Raw genomic sequence first — 12,593 nt, forward strand, 5'->3', positions numbered from 1 at the left:
AGAAAAGTAGCCAAGAATAAAAAAAATATAAATATTGAGATTAATAACTGTTATGGTCATAGAGTAGAAAGAAGGAAACATATATTAATAAGTAAAAATCTATATCAACTGTAACTGTGTGTTCAGATTTTGAAAATTACCCTAAACTATGTTAATATACTTAAGGATTGTATTTTGTTTGAACATGTTAAATATATGCTTGCTATTAGCAGGATTAAGGCAACATGAGATTTAAAGGAAATGGTAACTCTTTACTGGACTTGAAGATGCTGGTACTGTGATTTTTTTTTTTTTTTTTTTTTTTTTTTAGGTTTCTGCTCATGGCAAAATATGGAAAGAGAAAGAAAGGAAGAAAGAAAAAGAATGAAAGAAAAGAAAGAAAGGAAGGAAGAAAGGAAGAAAGAAGAAAGAAAGAGAGCGAGCGTGGTGGAGGGAAGGAGAGAGAGTGAGAAGAAAAGAAAACAAGAAAGAAAAGGAAAAGAAATGAAAAAGGCAAAGACAAAGGCAAGGCAAGGAAAAGAAAGGAAAGGAGAGTGCTAATTTGCCAGGAATAAAACAATTCCAATTGTTTTGTTTTTCATATTTTTGTAAGATTCTACTTTTTGAGATTTTTAAGAGCAGGAACAAAATTCATGCATTCTTCTGAACGGTCCAGGGTGACAATAAAAACAAAGTAACAGTTAAGATTTATGAGCACCTACCCTATCCTAGGAAGTATGCTCAGAGAGCTTCATTAATTCTTCCACAACTACTACAGGGTAAGAAGTGGAATATAAACATTTTCCAAAGGAAAGATCTGAGTTTCAAAGAGTTCAAATAACTTGCACATGGTGATGAAACTTGTATCAGGGAAACTAGGATCCAACCCCAGTTCTGTACTTGTACAGTTTAGTGATTACTATACTATTCAGTTTCAGGAAAAGCTTGTTGAACAAGTGACATGTTGGAGAGTGTCTGCTGAGTTACCTGGTCCTGCTGAAATCATAGGCAGTCCATTCTGAATCAGGCTTTAGCCTGGTTGAAATCAGCTTTGTGACATAAAACTTGAAGATGATTAATGGCAAAGAAGGATCTATGATCTCTTTCATGAATCAATCTGCACTTAAAATCTCATTTTATTTGTTTGTGTCTTCCTTTTTGCCCTGTATATGGATCTTTTAATTCTTGCTTTGAAGCCCCACAACTGAGTGATACTTAGGGAAATAAAAATTTAGCTTTGTTTCACATCACTTTTTGGTGGTCTGTATTAGTTTTCTCTTTAAGGAACAACAATGAAAAGTAGGAGTCGGTTATGCACTGGCACTAAAAACTTAGCAAGATGTCTGGATACTTTTTCAATGTCATACCCTAGCATTCAGATATTTAAAAATATTCTGACATTAACACTTGACCTATCTAGCTTCCAATTTTCTTTGTCTTTGAACCCCCAATAAATACTTCAGTCACATCAGAATCAGATTTTCTCTTTACCTAGACATTTCTGACACTTGATTCAATACCTTTGCTCAAACTGTATCCCCTCCAGCAAGTTCTCTTCTGCCTTGCTACCAATCCCTGACTAAAAACCTTTTAGTCTAAGCTCACGTCTGAATTATTCTACAACAAGTTCCTCTGATTATCCACATCTGGAGAGATCCTCCTTTCTCTCAACCCTACAGTTGATAGGCCATGTATGGATGGTTTATATTGTAGAAAATGTGACTGTTAAAATTTTCCCAACTGGAAGAGAAAATAAATTTAATCATGAACTACATTTTAAAGAATTCAAAACCATCCTTATATGATATATTGGTATGTGCTACAGGAGTTCTGACAAAGAATAGAAGTGCTTTGTTAATGGAAATATTTAATTCCATGATTCATACATACTCTTCTAGTAAACACCAGTGAAACCAAAATAAAAGTCATGCAGTCAGAATCGATTTTTCCCAAATTGCATCGTCTTTTCGGAATGTCACAATGCATAGCATATGAAAGGTCCAAGAGGCTTTTCAGTAAAAGAGAGAAAGAGAGAGAGGGAAGCAGAGAGAGAGAGAGAAATCTGCCTCACTTTTTAAACTCCCCATTTCCACACTAGATTCTACTACGGAATATTTCCTTCATAGAAAACTGATTAACAGCATTCAGAACAAAGTTTTAGCATCCTGTGTACAACCATGCTGTAGTCCACGGGAAAAGATGCCACAAAACCCAGAACTTTAATAAAATTTCCATTCTGTTTATAAACTTTCTTTATAAATTTGAGAGTTAAGGGGTGAGGTCACTGCTTTCAACAATCTGTAGGTAGATGAGGATTCTGATGGTCTAATATAATGACTGTGCTGACCCACACATAATTTATTTAAATTTTTCATCTGGTTTTGAACTCAGAATAAAACTACACAAGGTTCTATTTTCATTAAGTATTTGGCAAAAACACTGACCAAGTCATCTTTCCTAGAACATCCAGTCACCTCTTAAACAGCTTCTTCAGTTCAATGTATTGCCTACTATAAAACAACTACACCATGGTTTGAATATGTTCCAGGTAAAGTAGTCAAGTATTTGGATGGGGGTTTGCAGACCTGAGGGCCAGAGTAAAGTATACAGTCCTCAGCCGAAGAACTTCCCACAGAAGGGATTCTTAGGAAAAGGCATTTATTCTCTTCATCCCTTTAGTAACACCACTGGATACTACAGATTTGTTTTTCAGGGTGGTAGAGCTTGAAACTAATGATTAAAATGATCTGCACAGAAGTAACCTCTAGCATTTGCTCAGGGTATTATAGAGGTTAAACACACAGCTTAGGAGTCAGGTACACCTAGGTTAAAATCCCAGCCCTGTTTTTACTACTTTGTCACCTGGGCTAACTTTGTCACTTCTAAATAACATTAGCTTTTTAAAGAAAGGTGGTTGTGAAGTTTAACCGAGATAGTATGTGTAACACTTAATAAATATTAGTATGATTTTTATTGCTATATCTACTATGTTTAGTACTGCTATTTCTTTAAATTGCCATGCTAACAGGTATCATTTGTTAAATACAATGATAATTGCTAATCTGTTGGGTACCAGGACTGTGCTAAATTTGAAAGATAAAGCAATGAACAAGATATAGTCACCTCATTGAAGAGCTCATGGTCTTGTGAGGAAGGCAAGTAAGAAAACCCAAAATTAAAATATACTCTGAAAAGTACTTTAAATGAGGTATTTCCAGGATATCATGGGAACACAGAAGAAGCCAATTCAGCCAAGGTGGGATCAGGACAGTACTCCCAGAGGTAGAAGCAGTTGAGGTAAAAATAAAGGTGAGGAGAAATTAGCCAGTTAGGCAAAGCTAAAGCTTGGTGGGTGGACCAGAGGGTAAAAAATATATATATTTCAGGCTGGTTGAGGAAGCCTGGAACATTTGAGAAATTTGCAAGTCATTTTTTTGGAACACAGCTGCCCTGTAGGTATCATCTGGAAAGTAAATCAGGAGAAATATATGTGTTCACAAATAGTTGGGCTCATTTACCCTTGGAAAGTGTCTATGGTTTCTTTACCTTGTGGGCAGAGGGAGATGCTCTATTGTATGGTTTTATTTCAAAGAATGACAATTTGATTCAAGCAGATGAAGAGAAGAGTGATGGGGTAAGGGACCTAGAAGCCAGCTTCTGAAATCATTAAGATTGGTAATACTTACCATATTATCTGCAGTCCATTCGTCTGAAGTAATCAAGTGATCAAACTTCTGTATAAAATGGAGGGCAATTTATAGTGTAGCAGGAGTTCAGGTGGAGAAATTAATGGTGTCGTTTTTTTTTTCTTTGTTATAGGTCCATTACAAGGGAATATAATCTCTCCACTCCCAATTTTCCCAGAGCAGCCTTGAAAGTGTAAGCTCTCTCATTTCTAGAGGAGAAAATAATAGCTCTTTTTTTTTCTTTTACTTTCTCTTTGTTTTATGAGCATAGGCTCTACAATGAAAAGAAAGAGATTATTTTCAAAAGAGAGAACTTTTGGGATGCCTGGTGGTTCAGTGGTTGAGTGTCTGCCTTTGGCTCAGGTCATGATCCTGGGTCTTGGGATGGAGTCCTGTATCAGGCTCCCCATGGGGAGCCTGCTGCTCCCTCTGCCTCCCTCTCTCTCTGTGTCTCTCATGGATAAATAAATAAAATCTTTAAGAGACAGAGACAGAGAGAGAGAACTCTGAATGGAGAACAGCCAAATTCCAGGAAATGTCTGAATTATTTCTATAGAAGCCAGAGCTATATCCAGGTGAAGTAAATGCCTAGGTGCTGAAAAATAATCTTTGAAACTTTGGGCTTCTAGCAAAAGTCTTGGGACCAAATTTGGCATAGGTGAATAGATAAATTTCCCACTTTCTACCAGCCCCAAGTAGTTTGGGGCTGAGAATCTCAGAGGTTACCACTGAACATTGAAGAAGAGAAGCCCTTCTCAACTCTGAGTTCTTAAAGCGGAGCTCCTACCCACTGAGGAGACTTTGCATTGTTTTATGTGAGGTGAAGAGGGAAGGGTTGGAAAGCAAGAAAGAAAGAGAAAGAGAGAGAGAAACCAACCTTAATTTGTATAATAAGTGAATTTAGGGCTTAACAAAATTTGGTATTTGTTAGCTAAAATTGGCAGGTTAGGGCAACCCCGGTGGTGCAGCGGTTTAGTGCCGCCTGCAGCCTAGGGCGTGATCCTGGAGACCAGGGATCGAGTCCCACGTCAGGCTCCCTGCATGGGGCCTGCTTCTCCCTCTGCCTGTGTCTCTGCCTCTCTCTCTCGCTCTGTGTCTCTCATGAATAAATAAAAAATAAATAAATATAATCTTAAAAAAATAAAAAATAAATAAAATAAAATAAAATTGGCAGATTAACATACTCTCTTTTTAAGAGCAGCCTGTGTCAATGTTGCAAAGGACATACGCTGAATATGTTGAAAGGCTTATTTATGGTTGGAATCTTCGGGCAAGGCATCTTATTTGCAATCTATTAGCAGAACTGACTTGATTTGATTGTGGTTTTCACTTACTGTTGTTCTTTAAAAAAAAAAATTATAAATCACTGTTAGTTTCATCACTGTTGATTTAGTTTGTGTTAATTGGTTAACCCTAAAGTCTACAGGTTACATTATCCATGGCTTTCACCTATAATAATCAAACTTGATTCAAGTACACATTCAAAGACCACTTATATTCCTATTGGTAAAGTAGTAGTGTCACAGTAGTGATGTGCCACCCATGTATTTGTGACACTTTTGTGATACTTAAATAGCTTGTGAAAACTCTAAGAGTGAGTGCATATTTTAAATTCATAGGACACTGGTTTATAATTGCTGTATAAATGTAAACTCCTAGGACACTGCATTTGCAAATAAGGTTGCATTTTTTTTTTAGCAGATAAATTATACCTAGTTCTTGTAGATCACTGGCAAAACTGTGTTCCATTGTTTATTTTGTCTCTTGGAACTAAGTGTTCATCAGCAAGTTTATGTTCCATTCAAAAGTACCCTTGGGTTTGAGTGCAGGGAGTTGGGTTTTGGTGTTCTTTACCTGTCTAAAAATGGACTGTGACCAGTCTTCTAAGCACAACATCTCCAAAGAAACGAGAGCATTAAATGATACACTGGACCAGATGGATTTCACAGATATCTACAGAACTTTACATCCAAACTCAACTGAATACACATTCTTCTCAAGCGCACATGGAACTTTCTCCAGAATAGACCACATACTGGGTCACAAATCGGGTCTGAACCAATACCAAAAGATTGGGATCGTCCCCTGCATATTCTCAGACCATAACGCCTTGAAATTAGAACTAAATCACAACAAGAAGTTTGGAAGGACCTCAAACACGTGGAGGTTAAGGACCATCCTGCTAAAAGATGAAAGGGTCAACCAGGAAATTAAGGAAGAATTAAAAAGATTCATGGAAACTAATGAGAATGAAGATACAACCGTTCAAAATCTCTGGGATGCAGCAAAAGGAGTCCTAAGGGGGAAATACATCACAATACAAGCATCCATTCAAAAACTGGAAAGAACCCAAATACAAAAGCTAACCTTACACATAAAGGAGCTAGAGAAAAAACAGCAAATAGATCCTACACCCAGGAGAAGAAGAGAGTTAATAAAGATTTGAGCTGAACTCAACGAAATCGAGACCAGAAGAACTGTGGAACAGATCAACACAACCAGGAGTTGGTTCTTTGAAAGAATTAATAAGATGGATAAACCATCAGCCAGCCTTATTAAAAAGAAGAGAGAGAAGATTCAAATTAATAAAATCATGAATGAGAAAGGAGAGATCACTATCAACGCCAAGGAAATACAAACAATTTTAAAAACATATTATAAACAGCTATACGCTAATAAATTAGGCAATCTAGAAGAAATGGACGCATTCCTGGAAAGCCACAACCTACCAAAACTGGAACAGGAAGAAAATAGAAACAGGCCGATAACCAGGGAGGAAATTGAAGCAGTCATCAAAAACCTCCCAAGACACAAAAGTCCAGGGCCAGATGGCTTCCCAGGGGAATTCTATCAAACATTTAAAGAAGAAACCATATCTATTCTACTAAAGCTGTTTGGAAAGATAGAAAGAGATGGAGTACTTCCAAATTCGTTCTATGAAGCCAGCATCACCTTAATTCCAAAACCAGACAAACACCCAACCAAAAAGAACTACAGACCAATATCCCTGATGAACATGGATGCAAAAATTCTCAACAAGATACTAGCCAATAGGATCCAACAATACATTAAGAAAATTATTCACCATGACCAAGTGGGATTTATCCCCGGGACACAAGGCTGGTTCAACACTCGTAAAACAATCAATGTGTTTCATCATATCAGCAAGAGAAAAACCAAGAACCATATGATCCTTTCATTAGATGCAGAGAAAGCATTTGACAAAATACAGCATCCATTCCTGATCAAAACTCTTCAGAGTGTAGGGATAGAGGGAACATTCCTCAACATCTTAAAAGCCATCTACAAAAAGCCCACAGCAAATATCATTCTCAATGGGGAAGCACTGAAAGCCTTTCCCCTAAGATCAGGAACAAGACAGGGATGTCCACTCTCACCACTGCTATTCAACATAGTACTGGAAGTCCTAGCCTCAGCAATCAGACAACAAAAAGACATTAAAGGCATTCAAATTGGCAAAGAAGAAGTCAAACTCTCCCTCTTTGCCAATGACATGATACTCTACATAGAAAACCCAAAAGCCTCCACCCCAAGATTGCTAGAACTCATACAGCAATTTGGTAGTGTGGCAGGATACAAAATCAATGCCCAGAAATCAATGGCATTTCTATACACTAACAATGAGACTGAAGAAAGAGAAATTAAGGAGTCAATCCCATTTACACTTGCACCCAAAAGCATAAGATACCTGGGAATAAACCTAACCAAAGAGGTAAAGGATCTATACCCTAAAAACTACAGAACACTTCTGAAAGAAATTGAGGAAGACACAAAGAGATGGAAAAATATTCCATGCTCATGGATTGGCAGAATTAATATTGTGAAAATGTCAATGTTACCCAGGGCAATTTACACGTTTAATGCAATCCCTATCAAAATACCATGGACTTTCTTCAGAGAGTTAGAACAAATTATTTTAAGATTTGTGTGGAATCAGGGATCCCTGGGTGGCGCAGCGGTTTGGTGCCTGCCTTTGGCCCAGGGCGCGATCTTGGAGACCCGGGATTGAATCCCACATCGGGCTCCCGGTGCATGGAGCCTGCTTCTCCCTCTGCCTGTGTCTCTGCCTCTCTCTCTCTCTCTGTCTGTGACTATCATAAATAAATTAAAAAAAATTTAAAAAAAAAAGATTTGTGTGGAATCAGAAAAGACCCCGAATAGCCAGGGGAATTTTAAAAAAGAAAACCATATCTGGGGGCATCACAATGCCAGATTTCAGGTTGTACTACAAAGCTGTGGTCATCAAGACAGTGTGGTACTGGCACAAAAACAGACACACAGATCACTGCAACAGAATAGAGAACCCAGAAGTGGACCCTCAACTTTATGGTCAACTAATATTCGATAAAGGAGGAAAGACTACCCATTGGAAGAAAGACAGTCTCTTCAATAAATGGTGCTGGGAAAATTGGACATCCACATGCAGAAGAATGAAACTAGACCACTCTCTTTCACCATACACAAAGATAAACTCAAAATGGATGAAATATCTAAATGTGAGACAAGATTCCATCAAAATCCTAGAGCAGAACACAGGCAATACTCTTTTTGAACTCAGCCACAGTAACTTCTTGCAAGATACATCCATGAAGGCAAAAGAAACAAAAGCAAAAATGAACTATTGGGACTTCATCAAGATAAGAAGCTTTTGCACAGCAAAGGATACAGTCAACAAAACTAAAAGACAACCTACAGAATGGGAGAAGATACTTGCAAATGATGTATCAGATAAAGGGCTAGTTTCCAAGATCTATAAAGAACTTCTTAAACTCAACACCAAAGAAACAAACAATCCAATCATGAAATGGGCAAAGACATGAAGAGAAATCTCACAGGAGAAGACATAGACATGGCCAACATGCACATGAGAAAATGCTCTGCATCACTTGCCACCAGGGAAATACAAATCAAACCACAGTGAGATACCACCTCACACCAGTGAGAATGGGGAAAACTAACAAGGCAGGAAACCACAAATGTTGGAGAGGATGTGGAGAAAAGGGAACCCTCTTACACTGTTGGTGGGAATGTGAACTGGTGCAGCCACTCTGGAAAACTGTGTGGAGGTTCCTCAAAGAGTTAAAAATAGACCTGCCCTACGACCCAGCAATTACACTGTTGGGGATTTACCCCAAAGATACAGATGCAATGAAACGCCGGGACACCTGCACCCCGATGTTTATAGCAGCAATGTCCGCAATAGCCAAACTGTGGAAGGAGCCTCGGTGTCCATCGAAAGATGAATGGATAAAGGAGATGTGGTTTATGTATACAATGGAATATTCCTCAGCCATTAGAAATGACAAATACCCACCATTTGCTTCAACGTGGATGGAACTGGAGGGTATTATGCTGAGTGAAGTAAGTCAGTCGGAGAAGGACAAACATTATATGGTCTCATTCATTTGGGGAATATAAATAATAGTGAAAGGGAATATAAGGGAAGGGAGAGGAAATGTGTGGGAAATATCAGAAAGGGAGACAGAACATAAAGACTCCTAACTCTGGGAAATGAACTAGGGGTGGTGGAAGGGGAGGAGGGTGGGGGGTGGGCGTGAATGGGTGATGGGCACTGGGGGGGGGCACTTGACAGGATGAGCACTGGGTGTTATTCTGTATGTTGGTAAATTGAACACCAATAAAAAATAAATTTATTTAAAAAAATGGACTGTGACCTACAAAGTTTGAGAACTGCTAGGAGAACTGCTAGTGTTAATATGAAGTGAGGAGAGCTTAAAGAGAAGCAGGAACTCCTTAGGAAGAGGTGGTAAATTTTATCATCACCCAGAGCCCACAAGCTGTCAGCAATTATATTAACCTTTCAGGTTAACCTACAGCCTAGGTAGAAATGAAGAATGTGGGAAAGAACTACATAAGTGACTCACAATCACTCATTTAGCTTCCCAACCTTCTCCGTGTCTCGATTTAATGGATAAAATCCTTCCCAATTTGCACCCTGCTTCCCAATATGCAACTACTTGGAATGCAATCAATATTCTAAGTAAAGCCCCTTTTATTTTCCCTTAAAAATCTAAACATGATTCGAATGCCAATAATAATAATAATTTATAGATTAGAAATGTCAGAAACTAAAAAATCATGCCTAGATATAATAGATATTAAGTATGTTATTATGTGACTAAAAAATTTGATCTGGAGAGATATAAAGCAAATTATTAATAGTGGGTAATTCTTGCAAGTGGATAATTGGAAACTTAATTTTTTATGCTATATATTTTTAATAATATTTGATTTTTAAAATAGAGTGCACTCATTGTTTTATAATAAAGGTGTATGTGATATGTGTTTCTTTTGGTTTTAAGATAGATATATTCTCAATCTAGCCCTCACAATTGAAAAATTAGAAAGAAAAGAGATTGAACTAGAATCTGTACTTTGTAGACTAGATTTATTCACAAGCCACCTTAATGCTTCCTAACATACCTACTAGCATTTGCACAATTGTTTATTTAATACTTTAGCTTCATTCCAAGCAATAAAACTTGGGAAATCATGTGTTTGATATCTTAGTTATATTGAAATAAAAATCTGTTCTTCAGGTACTGCTGCAATGTGCACAATCTTATACGGAGCTGCATTTTGGAAACCTTTGATTAGAGAATCCCTGAGATTCATTTCAGCCCCAAGATTCTACAAGTTCTATAAAGAAAACACTGGGGCACCCTGGTTCTTTGCATTGCCTTATTATTTTTTTTAACTTTCTTGTTTTTTTAGGTAGTATTTAATAATTCAGGATTGTGCAAATTTGCAGACTATTTTCTTGATTACTGAATATTGCACAGTATAGGGGTAGCATAATTTTTTTCCCCATCAAGGGCCAGATAGTAAATCTTTAAACTGTAGACTGTTTCTGTCATTCCCTTTTCCCTTCCTTCGTCTTCATCATCTTCTACAATGTTTTTGACGATTTTTCAAAAGATTGATTGATGATTGATTGATTTGAGAGAGTTAGGAAGAAGGGACAGACAGAGAGGGAGAAAGAGAGAGAATCTCAAGTAGACTCCCTTCTGAGGGAAAATTCCCTACGTGGGGCTAGACCCCAAGACCCTGAGATCATGACCTGAGCCAAAACCAAGAGTCAGAGACTCGACCAATGGAGCCACCCAGGCTCTCTTACAATGTGCTTTAAAGGTAAAAGCCATTCTAGCTCCTAAGCATACACAAAGAGGCTGTGAGCTAGATTTGATCCAGAGGCCATAGCTGCTGACCCCTGTAATGCAAAAATGGCTTGTCCTGCAGAATTTTGTAAAAATATAGTATTTTGAACATGGTGGGTATTTAGTAGGTATTTGCTGGTTTGATTTGGAAAGGTATTGGTATTCATACATCTACTTTCTTCTCCTTGTCAACAGCTTTAGTGACAGTTTGGGTAGTAAAAAATGGCTAATAGGAAATGGCAGTTTTCCATGGATTTTAATTATCCAAGTCATTTCTGTACCCCCACTCCATTCCACCCCCACCAGTAAGACAGATACCTCAAAACTCTTCATGGCTCATTGCTTCTTTTGGTACCCAGAAGTTCCAAACCCCTTCATGAGGCACAGTGGGGACATGGAGGAGACACACCTTTACAGAGGCCACAGCTGGCTTTTAAAATACATTTGAGTTTTAACAATTTCACATTCATTTCTGCTAATGATTGGGGAAGTGAAGCTTTCCTTTGAGCCACCTGTCTGCATTTCACCTTTATGGGAAGCTCTGGGCTTAGTGCTTCATCCCACATCAAAACTCACCCCTGGGATTTCCACCTTCAAACAAGTGAAACAAATGCATTCCCGCAGGGGGGCGTGCTGTCAAAAGAGGAGTGAAGTTATCCAGGTAACAGAACTATTCAGATAGGATTGCCTACTTAGAGGAAATCAGTGGCTAACAGAGAATACTTGCAGTGGGGGACCACTTAGCACTCAATCCCACAGGCATCCAATCTCTTTAGAGCCAACCAGGAAAAAAAAAAGGCCCTCTACGTTTACATGAGCCAAGAAAGTGTGTAAAAGACTATACAACACAGTATGTGCTAACCAATATATTTTGATTACCTTTATCCTAACTTTCCCAAATTAACAATCACTTTCCCACCAAGTCATATTTCCTATAGAAATTTGCTTGAACAAAGCCTTCTCTTTAAATCTTTTGCGTTTTACCATTTACCTGAAAAAAGAGATGGATAAGGATAGATGCTTCGTGTTGAAGAAGAAGAAGAAGAAGAAGAAGAAGAAGAAGAAGAAGAAGAAGAAGAAGAAGAAGAAGAAGAAGAAAAAGAAGAAGAAGAAAGAAGAAGAAGAAAAAAGAAAAAGAAAAAAGAAAAAAAGTAGTTCCATTAGCAACTTTGGTAAGAAATTGCTCCACATTGTTCCTCTGACAAGTAATTTTTCCCAGCATGTGTGCATCTTAAAAGTATTGCAAAACAATATCTTAAAATGAACTGATTAGTATGCATGCTCTGTGGTCACATTTAAGTTCTATTTATAAAATCTATTCTGTTCCAGGCTCAGACAAACAAAACTGAAATGCAGCTGTGTAACACATTGATAATTTTCATTAGTTCTAAAAGCCTCAATAGAATTTGCAATTTTATTCATTACATCTAAATAATCCTGGAAAACCCGTTGTGAAGGTGACCTTTCACTTTTTCCCCCTTTCACTTTTTCTTTGTGATTTGTCTGAGTGTGTGTATCTGTGTGTGTGTTCATGCTTATGTGCATGCGTGTGTGTAGGAGAGAGAATCAGGAACGGCTGGGCAGGGGAAGAAGATTTTTACAAGAGTGAAGCGGAAAACAACAAGAAATCAAGTCAGGCAAAGATGAAAAATGAGGTACAGGGAATCAAAATCCTCCACATTTACCTGGAAAGCTCTTTTAACTAGGGGTCTTTTGCCATCATTACTCA

The 12,593-nt window shown here is 37.8% G+C and overlaps 1 protein-coding gene across 37 annotated transcripts in view; it reads right to left on the bottom strand.

Annotated features, from left to right (window-relative positions):
• The window catches only part of LOC119863952 (teneurin-2-like), a 664,488-nt gene that overhangs the window by 576,469 nt on the left and 75,426 nt on the right, over nucleotides 1–12,593 (bottom strand). For 12 of the 37 annotated variants that reach the window (XR_005358257.1, XR_005358277.1, XR_005358266.1 and 9 more), the window contains 2 exons: nucleotides 4,850–5,006; nucleotides 3,666–3,874 (listed from right to left, as the gene is read on the bottom strand). The exons of 22 other annotated variants lie outside the window; for them this stretch is intronic. The gene's annotated coding sequence lies outside the window, so the exon portion shown is untranslated. The remainder of the gene's footprint in view (nucleotides 1–3,665; nucleotides 3,875–4,849; nucleotides 5,007–12,593) is intronic. 3 more of the 37 variants (XR_005358278.1, XR_005358253.1, XR_005358265.1) reach the window with 1 other exon arrangement.

Source organism: Canis lupus, chromosome 4 (genome assembly GCF_011100685.1).
Source record: "Canis lupus familiaris isolate Mischka breed German Shepherd chromosome 4, alternate assembly UU_Cfam_GSD_1.0, whole genome shotgun sequence".
Taxonomy (NCBI): domain Eukaryota; kingdom Metazoa; phylum Chordata; class Mammalia; order Carnivora; family Canidae; genus Canis; species Canis lupus.